A 14849-nucleotide genomic window follows, 5' to 3' on the forward strand; every position below is an offset into this window, starting at 1 on the left:
TTGAGTCTTTCTAGAAAAGTGCTGCTCTGCTGGTTGATTGCCTATCGTGTTGAATTAACAATCGCCACTCAGATTGGCATCCGTCGATTCACCTTTATATAGCCATTTCGTTTCTAAAACTAATCGAATCTCAAACAATTGAAATCAATAGATATCGATCATGGGTTGTTTGTTATTCAGAAATAAATGTGTCTTAAAGCGAACGTTTTAGTACCCAAGACGAAATAGAAGAAAATGAAACTATTTAAGATTTAACTATTTATCAAGATTTGACCGATGTAGTATTACATAAGGTCGAATAATTGAATTGGATTTATACCATATCTGATCGGCCCTGTCAGTGGGGCATTAGAATACGCCGCACCCTCTCCCTGCAGAAGGTAAAAGTCCCTCAATCGGGGTCCTGGATATGATCTTAAACTATCTCCAGTGGTGAGGCCCCAACTTGTGGGCCTTGTGGAGTGTGGAGCCACCCTTTAATTACCATTGCTCCCAGGTCCACTCTGACCCGGAGTGGTAGTACCTGTTAGAGTCCCAACTATGGGTTAAATAGAAACCGACGTGAAAACAACAAATATATTCTATTAAAAAAAATTTTCTTCAAAATCTTTGGATTCGACATTAAATAACCCGAAAAGGGTTCATATGTTGTTAAACAAAAACAACCAACGAACCAACCAACCAACCATATCCGATCATTAGACTATGTGAAAATGCCTTACGGCCACCGTAAAGCCGGCCTTTCTACTAAATTAATGGGTTCTACTGACGTCACGGGATAAGGTATTAGTCGATAAAAGGCCATTACAAAGGATGTCTTTTACTCATATTATTTGGATTCACCAGACTACTGCACTCATCTTGAGTGTCATTTTCACAATGTTTCGGTCGTGTAACCTTTAATGTTCTTCAGGTGTATCTTGTCAAACTTGGGAATGTTTCTGTCGAACTCTGAAATTTGGACGGAATTTCGAACGGAACCGTAGATTTACTTCAAGGAGGGGGTAGCATGCTTTCTTCCGTCAATTTTGGGTCTAAACTCTTGAAATCTTTGACGTAGGTTACCTGGACATGAGTCAAACCTTTTTTTTATATATACATATGCAGATAAGTATGAACAGCATTTAGAGCCGGGCAAAGCCGGGCTAGACGTCCTAGTAAATAATATATCTGTAAAAAAACCCATACTACTACTACTACTACTACTACTACTACTTATACTAATACTAATTATACTAATAATAGTGATGATAAGTGCAATGTAAGATATTTTTTTACATGTGCAAAAGGATTAACGAATATTGTTATTTTTATAGATAGGGTATTCAAGTCAAAGTAAATATTTTCGGTGTTTTTTTTTCTGTTAAATTGGCAATATAAAGCGATAGAACCCTCCTATCATTCAGAAAGTTAAACAATGTTCAACAAGCGAGATCAGAGATGCACCGCTGTACAACTCCTGCTCCCTACAGATTCAGATTATAACAGCAGGACCATTTCCAACACTCTGAAAATGCAAATCAGGACGGTTCAACGCCGTAGGGACCAGCTCCACAAAATTTCCGGCCACGAAGTTTCCGGTTATGTTCTTTGGTATGGTATCACGTGAGGACATATCATGCCACTTCGAAGTCAGCTTGAAAGTCAACACCACAGTGTATCGGGATGTGCTGGAGAGTGTTGTGATCCTCTGATGCAATCAACCGGCCGCTGGCAGATCCTGGGTGTGACAACAGGACTCGGCGCCTGCCCACAAGTCCAAAATGAACCAAGCTTAGCTTAACAAAATGAATGCCACGACTTTGTATCCTTTTTTCTTGCCTCTCTCGTTCACCGACCTAAACACGCTAGGCTACCCTGTTTGGTCATACGTCGATAGAATCAGCAACATAACCACCCATAGCACTAAAGCCAGCTTGATCCCCGCCATCCGTTAAGTATTTATCGAGCTCTTGGTAGCGCTTGTAGAAAAGGCATGCTCCTAGTTCCAAGATCGTATCAAGGCGGTGATTGAGGCCGAAAGCGGCTACATTGAATAAATGTCGGCTCTACTACATAATCAAGTTACCTGAATTAGTTATTTCAGTAAAGGTTTAATGCTTTGTAGTAAATGAGTTGTTTTAAATAATGTGTGTGTATATATAACAGGAAATAATTAATGCACGTATATGTATGATAGTTACGTTAAAAAAAAATGCGGATGCTCAAAATATATAAATATTTCAATCCCTACCTTTACTTAAAAATTTACTTAAAATCATGAAATTAACCAATTATAATGAGATTTTCAGTATTTATTAAATAATGATCACAGTATATAATAAACTCATTATTTTAATTTAAATCTAAGTGGAATTATATTATTTCTGTTAAACAAAAATACCTTTACTGAAATTCGATTCCTTAACATGCTTGTTTTTTAGGGAGGGGTTCTTTGTGAAGAAAAAGCCTACCATAGAACAACTGTTTTTGGAGTCGATAGTCTTCAAACCTGACAAGATGAACCGCCCAACGCATCTGGTTCTTAATGACAATGGTAGCAATTCAGGTTGTTTTGGCCTTATTTAAGACATATGTGTCAGGGACAAAGCTCTCCCACTTTAAATACATGCATATATATATATACATTCACATATATACATACGTATATATACATACGTTTATATGTACATACATATATATATATACATACATATATATACAAACATATATATAAATACATTTATATATGCATAAATTTACATATATATATACAAATATATAATAAAAGATGCGAAATAAAAGTTATATATAACTTTATTATATATACAGAACGATAAGGAAATATAAAGAGAGGAAATTAAGAAAAAAAGAAAAAAACTCTTTAGACCATGACGTTTTTTTTTCTTTATAGTGTCGAGCTTAAGTTTTGCTCTGTTAAAGATATATTCTGAGATAACATTATTTCATATATATCTATACATTTATAAAAGTGAGAATGTGTGTGTGTGTGTGTTTGTGTGTGTGTGTGTGTGTGTGTGTGTGAAGACAACTCTTAACTTATATACCTAACAATTTCTTGATCTACTGACTTGGAATTTGGTATATAGCTTGTTCAGACATATATAGAAAACAACGAGCCGCCTGCTAGTATGTATGTATATATATATATATATATATATATATATATATATATATATATATATATATTAATTGTAGTGATTTAATGAATTTCAAAAATCTTTTTTGAAGTGAAATGTTTGAGTTTCATATCAAAGATTTTATTATTCTAAGAAAGACAAAGAATACTTTAGGAATTTAATCTCCTTAACCTATAGGGTTTCGATGTCTACCATCTCTTCAGAGGAGAGAAAATATAAGCAAATATTTATAAAAGTATTTACCTTATTTGATAAAGTCAGTGAGACAAGGAAAGTAAAAGTAAAAAAGAATTGATTAATCAGAAGTCATATAGCAAGAGAATTCAAATTATCGACAGGAGAGTCCATCATATATATATATATATATATATATATATATATATATATATATATATATATATATATATATATATATATATATAAACATATAAATACATACAATAAGATGATGCATTGATTGCAGGTGATTAAATAAGTTACTAACTAAATAGTTTCCAAAGAATGATAAAAAATATAAAAATTAAAAAGTTTTTTTAAAAATATAGTTTGAATGTTAACAAACTTCCAGGACTATATATATATATATATATATATATATATATATATATATATATATATATATATATATATATATATATATATATATATATAGTCCTGGAAGTTTGTTAACATTCAAACTATATTTTTAAAAAAACTTTTTAATTTTTATATTTTTTATCATTCTTTGGAAACTATTTAGTTAGTAACTTATTTAATCACCTGCAATCAATGCATCATCTTATTGTATGTATTTATATGTTTATATATATATATATATATATATATATATATATATATATATATGTTTAGCATTGACTGCCGTACAAACGGTCGGGTTTCAATCCTGGCTTGAGGTAGTTGCCTGTCTAGCCGCACTGATGAGCTGTGAAACAGCGAAACAGTACTGTATGTGGATGACCATATTCGTATATATATATATATATATATATATATATATATATATATATATATATATATACTATTTATCTTTTATTACCGTATCTTTCTGTTAAGTTACATTATTGTTTCAGCTATCAGGCCGTTTTTTTGGCCGTCTGTAGCTTCCTCAGACTTTTACAGAAATATTCGCTATTTTGGGATGAAAGTGAAAGAGTGAATGAGGTCAGGGGGGTGCGAGGAGGACGGAAAAAAGAGAGGAAGGGAACAAGGGGGAAGGTAGGAGGGGCGCTTGGTATGTCGGTAATGTTTTAGTTTTGGGGTTTAAGAAACTTGTGGGGGAGGGTCGTGGAAGTTTATTTATGGTGTGGCTGAGAGCATAGGGATACGTGGAGGGGAAGCGGAATATGTGGGGGTGGGAGGAGGGGGGTTCTTTAAAATTCAAGTTTTGATGTTAAAGTTTTTATGCGTCTCGTTGGTGAGATGATTTCTTGGTAAGAATGTTTGACCTGTTGGGTGTTCGCTTATGTTTGGAGGCGGGGGGGGGGGGGGCTATGATTCGGTTTATTTATTTTTAGTTTTTATTTTGTTGTTAATTGTTTGGAGAGGATTAGCTAGCGGTCGCGAGCACGGGTACACACATGCGCACGTACACACATATATACTTAAAAGAAACGGTCACATATACACACACATCCCCGCCCTGGCGTGCAAATATATGCACATACGTGCGCCTGCATGCATAGATACCCGCGTTGCTCTCGCTTACGTCAAATTTTCTTTAAGGTGCTAAAATTGGGTACGCGTGCGAGTAGCTGAAACAATAATGCAACTTAACAGAAAGATAAAGTAATAAAAAATAAAACTCATATTTGCTCTACAACAGTATTGAGCACTTTCTTCAGTTTTTATTAATTACCATTTCCTCTCTCTCTCTCTCTCTCTCTCTATATATATATATATATATATATAAATGTGTGTATGTGTGTGTGTGTGTGTGTGTTTGTGTGTGTGTGTGTGTGTGTGTGTGTGTGTTGAATTCATATCTTAAAAGACCATTGAGCAAATCAGTCTGGAACTTCAACTGCATGAACATTCATCATTTTCTGTCTACAAACTTTCTTGTGTGGCCATAAATACGGGAATATTTGCAGGATCGTTCATTAGCTATGTGAAAAATTCACATTCTAATTATGTGCAATATCAGTTGAGTTTTAACGCCCTTCTAAAAATAACATTTACATATTTATATCTATATATAAAGTATAAACATACGTATATAAGTGAATGTACACAATATATATATATATATATATATATATATATATGCTCATAATAAATACACACACATATATATACACATAAATATAAATCTATATACATATACGTATATACATATATCCATATAAAAATATATACATGCATATATATACACACATAGATACATACATACTTACATATACATACACATTAACATATACATACATATTTATATATACATAAATATATAAATATACACATATATGTATACAAAAATATATACATATATAAAAATATTTATATACATATACACATATATATGCGCACATACAAAGAGAAATATACGTATATATAAATATATATACATATGCATATATATATATATATACACATATATACGCACATATACATATATATATATACATATACACATACAAATATATGCATACGTATATATATATATGCATATATTTATATATACACATAGATACATACATACCAATAAATATATATACATACACGTACATATGTACATATAAGTATATATACATATTTACATATATTTATATATACAAATAGATACATACTTACACATTAATATATGTACATACACGTACATATATACATATATACGTATACATAAATATACATATATATAATACATATATAAACACAGCTATACACATATAAATGCATAGATATATACATGCATACATATATGTATACATGATGATTGCAACGTCTTGTCAGACGAGTGCCACTCCCTCAGACATCTAAAATCCATGAGCCCAAATATCTGAGGGAGATCTATACAAATATGATGTTACAGAGTCTCTCTCTCGGTTCAAAATGTTGAGATCCAGCAACAAGCAAGAGCAAGATAGCCAGCAACAAATTAAACTGCAGACCAGCTTAATGCGGGTACTGGTCTTCCGCTTTATGGTTTTTTAAATCAGAGATTTGCTTCTCCTAGAAAGGTTTCCTTCATCACGGCTTATGGGAGCCTTCTCTACCCAAATACGCACACACACACACACACACACACACACACACACACACACAAATATACACGGTGCTAGTTGGCCGTTGACCCAGAAAAATATTTCATTCGCCCTTTGGAAGGTCTTCTTTTTAATCCTTCAGGGAGACTAGCCGCCCTCCTCACCAAACAAGTCTGGTGGGGGGAACCAGTTTAGTCGCTGGTGAACCGACCATGAGGCAGGTAGTACTGGGTTACATGGTACCAGTAGCATATGACATGACCTGACATAAATATATTTACATACATACATATATTTATGCATATATGTATTTATACACATGCAGATATGCATGTGGATATATATACATAGGTATATAATAGAAATACATACATATAAATACATGCATATATACGCATACATATACATCAATATACGTACATATAAGTACACATACATACATAAATATACATATATTTACTAATATGTGCACACATATATTACATATATACACATTATGCACACATACCCATATGTAGTCACCTATATATACATATATATATATGTATACATATATACGTACGTATATATACATATATAAACACATAGCCATGTATATATAAATACATATTTATACACGTATATACGTATATATACATATATATAGACAAATGCCTGAGGGAGTATCTATACACAGATGATGTTACAGCCTTAGCTTTGTACGACAGCTAAGTCTCTCTCTCGGTTCAAAATGTTGAGATCAAGTGACAAGCAATAGCAAGAGCAAGAGCAAGATATATATATATATATATATATATATATATATATATATATATAAGAGCAAGAGCAAGATATATATATATATATATATTGCTCTTGCTCTCTCTCTCTCTCTCTATATATATATATATATATATATATATATAGAGTATATATATATGTAGCCAGCAACAAGCTAAACTGCAGACAATATTAATGCGGGTACTGGTCTCCCGCTTTATGTTTTTTTTAAATCAGAGATTTGCTTCTCCTAGAAAGGATGCCTTCACCACAGCTTACAGGAGCCCCCTCCACCCCAACACACACATACATACACACAAACACACACGGTGCTAGTTAGATATTGCCCCCGAAACAGGGTTCATTCGCCCTTTATTGTATTGTTCTTAATCCTTCAGGGAGACTAGCGACCCTCCTCACTAAACAAGTCTGGTGGGGGAACCAGTTTAGTCGCCGGTGACCCGACTATGAGGCAGGTAGTATTGGGTTACATGGTACCAGTAGAATATGACATATATAGATACATACATATATATATATATACATACATATATATACTTATACATATATATATATATGCATACTTATATATATATATTTATGCATATATATACATATATATATATATACATGCATACGTAAATACATATATGTACATATGCATATACATACATATATATACATACACACATATACACATATTTACACTATATTATATATATTATTATAGATACACACATGTATACGCATGTATATACATATATATATACATATATGTATGCATGTATATACATATTTATGTACATATATATGCATGAATATACATATTTTTATACATGTATATGCATATATATATGCAAATATATATATATATACATATAAACACATATATATTCACGTATCAATATACATATATCTCTATATACACATATATAGTATATAATGCATTAGTGTGAAATTTCAAAAGAATCGATCCAGCCGTTTAGGTGTCAATTTTGAACGAACTCACGCACACAGATAGAAATACCTTTATAAGATATATATATATATATATATATATATATATATATATATATATATATATATATATATATATATATATATATATATATATATTTAAAGTGATGGTTGTGTAGTTCCAAGGAGAGAAAAAATGTATATTTAAAAGAGTGTAGCCATCAACAATTATGTTTTTTTTAGCCTTTTATCATATTTCTATTTTAAAATATGTTTATAACGCATTTCAAGCTTTGGTTCGCTTTCTTCAGATATTTTTGTGAAAAGGTTTTTTTTTTAAATGGGAGTTTGAAATGTTATTTTTACATCTGCTGATACTAAATGTGTTTTTCAGAGTGATGTGGTCTCAGACATTCTGTCTCCAATAGTAAGTGTTAGTAGTGTCCGGTCAGAGTTAATTTCAAAGAGGGAGCTTTTTTTTTCTATTCCATTTTACATATTGACATCAATTGCGTCTTATTTTTGCCATTTGAATTAAACGCTTTTACGTTGCAACATTAAAAAATATTTAAAAAAACAGTATCTTCTTCCACAAACGGCTAAAATGATTCATGTGAACTTTTTTCGAACATGATTGCTAGGAATGAACGCTGTCTACGCTACTAATCTCCAGTTTTATCAACGGTTTTCTTTTTTTTTTTTTTCATTTCGATACTTTTTTGTGAACAAGAGCGGAGGTCCGCTTGAAATATAAAAAATATCAATAAAAATATTAAATACAAATAGTAACATCGTTTTTCATGCTTCAAAAAACCCTCATAATCTTTAAATCACTATCCTAGAAGCATACGTGGACTTTTAACATTATATATATATATATATATATATATGTATTTCTCGCACACCTATAGCTCTTTTCCCGTCCCTCCCTTACTTACATTCGCTTATGTAGACTTGTGTATATATGTATAGCTGTCTCTACCTGTAAATATATACGCAAACATGTGTGCATGTGCATGTGTATTTGTTACTATATGTATATGTGTATATATGCATGCGTTTATGTGTGTATATATATATATGTATATATTTGTACATGTGAGTATTTGTTTGTATACGTATGTGTATGTACATATTAGTATATAAATTAATAAAAAGTAGCGTTTCGTTTCTGTCTTTAAACGGTTGAATTTTTAAACGACGTTTTCGTTCTTTTTCGAACGAGAAATAACCGTTGATTTACAAATGAGCATCATAGCCTTTCTCCTCATAACGTCTGATATCCTTTGAATTCTTATTCTCTCTTGGAATAAATAATATCGTTAGAATTCAGATTGGACAGTTAAAGACGCGTTTCTTCATTTTTATTTACTGTTTAATTTTTAATTTTTCGTTTATATGCGTATATGTACTGCGTGCATGTGTGTATGTGCATACTTATGTGTGTACATATTTAAAACTGACGTGGCATCTTCTCATTGGCTATGCCTCCTTTTCCTCTTCCTCCTCCTCCTTCTCCTCCGCCTCCTTCCTTTTCCATTCCCTTTTTTCCCGTGTATGCTATCGCTTTCACTACACCGATGAAGACTGAAGGATCGGTCGATTATGTACCTGTAAAAAAAGTTTTAATATTTTTTTCATAATAATATTTTATATTCCTGCACGTCACTAATTGAAAACGAACAAAGCAAAGTTATAAGCTTTTATACTTTTCGTATTCTTTTTTTATAGATTTCCAATCATATATATATATATATATATATATATATATATATATATATATGTGTGTGTGTGTGTGTGTGTGTGTGTGTGTAGTTTTAAAAGTTTTAACCTTTTATAAAATAAACAATTTTAATATAAAATGCAGGCAGTTTCAATTTGTAAGAGCACTAAGTTCAACGCATCACAAACTTAGTACCTGGATAAGTCTACTTGACGTTGGAACTTCACTATCATAAAAAGAGACTATATTCTAAAAAATAAAATACAAAAGAGACCTTATCCTAAATTAATGTCAATAAAAATGGGATCATCAGCTCATTATTGTGTAGCTTATTTTGGGATATTTAAGAACTAGACAGCTGTTAAATGTGATAAACCCATTTTCCCAAAAGAAAATGTGATGGGAAACGAAAACGTCAATGTGAGTGTAGAAAAATGTTCAAACAGCCAAATAAATATGACACCAATCTTTATATTCTATTTGTCTTAATTCCTCTTTTATTCCTAGAAAGCCTAGAGGATCACAAGCTTATAATTACTGAAACAGTCTAGACTGCTAAGGAAACTATGCCACGCTGTGTTTTTAAACAGTTGATTCACCTAGTGGATGGGTTTTGGATCGTGCTTTTTGAAGTCGGTTGTATCTTGAAGGCAGGTAATTACTTATATATTTACATTTTAAAAGCTATTAATTAGAAATTATCAGAAAACATACTATATATATATATATATATATTTGTGGAAATATCCTTTATTCCCTTATAACACATACCAATCCTTATTTAAGAAGCTCAATGTAATTACAGAGCATTGTTGCTATTTCTTCTGATGAGTTAAGGGCAAAATAGATTTACTGATTGATATGATAATAAAGTGATTGATCTTGTGCTACGAAACAGATACTGTCAGAAATTATAAAAGCCAACTTAATTAAAGGAACAAATTGTAAGATGGTCAACATCATATCTTTGGAATATAGACCTTTGTCAGTCATTCATTATACACTGCGTGTCAAATTATTAACGAGAGAAATTTTTTTTCCAGTTTCAGAAACCTACCGGTAGTTTCGTATCAAAATCCTCGGAAACGTTGGCAATGCTGAGCTGCGCGTACTGTGAAATTTTCGTACTGTTCCGCACAATGTAAACAACTTGCCATCGTAATTGCTGAATCCACGGTATTTGAGATGTATCAAATTATTAACAAGGCAGTTTGTTTCGTCAAATGAATGGGTCGTAAAGGTGGTTTTAGTAGTTCTGAAAAGAGTACAATTACAGAACAACTAGCAAAATGTAAAACTACCCTCGAAATATCGAAAATGATAGGAAGGTACTATCAAACTTCACGCCGTTCTCCAAATTAAACGTGAAGTTGTTAAGAACCTTGGGCAGACAAGTCGAGAAGTCTTTGACCAAGCCACATTAAAGAATGCCCCCAAAAGTACTCGATGTCACTTTCTGAAAGAAGTGGCAAAGTCTGTTAAGCATGTGACAAAGCCTCCATTAAAGCAACATCACATACAAAACCGATTAAAATGGACCGAGGACAACATAAAAACGGATTTTTCCAAAGATTTGCTCACGGATGAAGTGCGTGTAACCCTTGGTGTCCCAGATGGCTGGAGCAAGGATCGGTCCTAGATGGATGACATCGTCATCAGCGTTTAAGGCGCCAATGAGGTGGTGGTGGGATAATGATTTTGGCTGGGATTATCGGAGGTACTTTAGTTGGCCCATGGAGAGTTCCAGAAGGCGTAAAGGTGACGTCAAATGCTTACGTAGCTTTTCTGAAGAAGCACTTTGAACCATGCCTGAATAAGCAAAGGTTGACGTTCAGAAAAAAACATTATTTTTATGCAAGATAATGTTCCCTCGCATGCAGCAAACATAAGCAAAGAGTATTTGCAACAACTATATATATATATATATATATATATATATATATATATATATATATATACATATATATATATTTAAATTATTACAACTTCAAGTGTATTAACTTAAGTCGTTACAAATTTTTTCGAATGACGTAAGCATAAAAAGATTAGTTTGAATACATACAAGCAGAGTTAGGAGTTATAAAGAGACAGAATTATAGATACGGAGACGGATGGGGAGAGGTGGAGAGTTTGGAACAGTGCCTATATAGCTCTGTACAGGGGAAAGAAAAATCTAAAAACGCGTAAAATCTTCCAACAGGAAACTTTTAGAGTAAAAGCTGTCTGAAAATATAACCGGAATCGTCTGGTCATTTCATTTTAGGCTGGTTCGTCAACAAAAATCCCCAGATGAATGGAAGTAATGTTTTTCTGTTTGGCAATATATAATTCCCCAGAAGATAATACAAATATATAATTTTGTTCCTTTTGTAGTTAAGGAAATTATTTTCTGGATAAAATATTATTTGCCATGTTGAACTTTATCTGTATGTGAAATATATATATATATATATATATATATATATATATATATATATATATATATATATATATATATATATATATATATCTGGCTGAATTTTATAAATATTAATTCTTTAATATTTATAATTTCCTTTAATTTTACCATCTTGGATCATTTTGGTAAATTCAATTGTAATTTTCATTATATATATATATATATATATATATATATATATATATATATATATATATATATATGTGTGTGTGTGTGTGTGTGTGTGTGTGTGTGTAAGCAGTTTACATACCGCTAAAAAGAACATTATATACCCAACCCATTATATACCCAAAATACATTATATACCACGAACTTAATACATACTTTTTACATAATATATATGTACTGCCGCAACGCGTAACACTTATTCAGGTGCATCTTGCCGAACTCGGGAATATTTCTGTCGAACTTTGTAATTTGGACGGAATTTCGAACGGAGCCCTTTATTTACTTCACGTCGTTCCGTCAGTCATAACTTGATAGAGATCCGCATGGCAGCCCACACTGAGAATTGAACCTCCGACCTTTTGGAGAATATAGGTTTCAAAAATGATTTTACAAAGTACTCTAACCACTGGCCACCGGTTCTTACAGATAGTCCTAGTACGAATTTTGTGAGTCTTAAACTTATTTTATTTCTAGTTGGAAACATTGCTATTTTATTACTAATTATTATTAGTACTTATTACTGCGCGCGCGCGCACACACACACACACACACACACAAACACACACATATATATATTGTTTATTGTATATATTATCTACTAGCAAGACAACCCGGCGTTGCTCGTGACCGTATAAGACAATGAGAAAAAGTTTGAACATACCTGTTATTCTAAGAATAGAGGAAAGTTTTATGTTTATGTATCATTTGCCATCTTGAACAAAATAATATTTTACTTACCCTAGGACGGGTATTACACAACGTATGTATAGAATAATTTTACCTTCATTGGACAGAAAACTTACAGCGCATATGTGGAAAAGCAATTCCTTACCTAGGGCGGGTAATGAACAACACATATTTAAAATTATTTACATAATTTTCTGTTATGCTAAATTCTCGGTATGCCACAGGTAAGAGTGTGTTAGTTTTACATCAGAGTGCTATAGTGAAGAAGCACCGGAGTTTTTATATGAATGTTATATTACTCGAATATATTATATGATTTTCGATTTTGATAACTTATGTACGTCACAGATAAGAATTTCTTTGTTTTTCATATGGGTACTTCATTGTACAAGTACCTTATTTCCTGGGTAGGGTACTGCAGAAGTACCTTTTTTTCTAATTTAAAACTGAAAGAACTCTATACTTTTAAGTAATTTTCTGTTGTGTTAAATTTTCTGTACATCTAGAGTAAGAATTTGTCTGTTATTTCATCTATTGCTATAGTAAAGAAGCACCTTTCAAAAATGATTTTACAAAGTACTCTAACCACTGCCCACCGGTTCTTACAGATAGCAAGGATAGCATGAGTAACTTAACTGTTACTTAGGTTCTCATTTAAAAGTCATGCTATTCGAATATATAACGTGATTTTTGGTTTTAATGACTTTTATGCACGTCACAGGTAGGATTTTATTTGTTTTTTATATGAGTACTATACTACACAAGTACCTTATTTCTTGGGTAGGATAATGTACAAGCACCATATTTCTAATATATAGAGGAAACTACTCGATGATTTCACATAATTTTCTGTTGTGCGAACTTTTCCGTACATCATAGGTGAGAGTTTGTTTGCTTTTATATTAGAGTGCTATATTAAAGAAGCACCTTATTTCTTATATAAATGTCATACTACGCGAACATATTATATAATTTTCGGTTCGGATTACTTTTATGTACGTCACAGTCAAAATTTCCATTGTTTTTCATATGAGTACTATACTGTACAAGTACCTTATTTATCGGGTAGGATACTGTACGAATACTTTTTTTCTGGTATTATTATACAAACACCGTGACAGCGTTAGGGTTAGGGTTAGGGTTAGGGTTAGGGTTTAGGGTTAGGGTTAGGGTTAGGGGTAGGGTTAGGGTTTAGGGTTAGGGTTAGGGTTAGGGTTAGGGTTTAGGGTTAGGGTTAGGGTTAGGGTTAGGGTTAATTCGCTGTCACGGTGTTTGTATAAATTTACCTTTTTTCTAATGTAAAAATGAAAGAACTCGATACGTTTATTTAATTTTCTGTTGTGTTACATTTTCTGTGCGTCAGGAGTAAGAATTTGTTTGTTTTGTAATCTGGATGCTATAGCGAAGAAGCACCTTATTTCTCATATGTAAGTCATACTACTCGAATATTAAACGTGATTTTTGGTTTTAATAACTTTCATATATGTCACAGGTAAGATTTTCTTTGTTTTTTTTTTCATGAGTACTATACTACACAAATACCTGATTACTTTGATAGAATTTCTTGTATGCATAAATACATTAAAAAGTGATCATTGTATGTGATTTTTGGAATATGACATCTATACAAATATACAAACATATATAATACAGTAAATTTATAATGATCAATTAATTAGTATCCAATACATACAAATATATAATTATATACGCACACTAATCATTGATAATGACAGGTTAATTAGTTAAGAAGTGAATCC

The sequence above is a fragment of the Euprymna scolopes genome, chromosome 24 (genome assembly GCF_053919585.1).
Source record: "Euprymna scolopes isolate OS-2025 chromosome 24, ASM5391958v1, whole genome shotgun sequence".
Lineage (NCBI taxonomy): Eukaryota > Metazoa > Mollusca > Cephalopoda > Sepiida > Sepiolidae > Euprymna > Euprymna scolopes.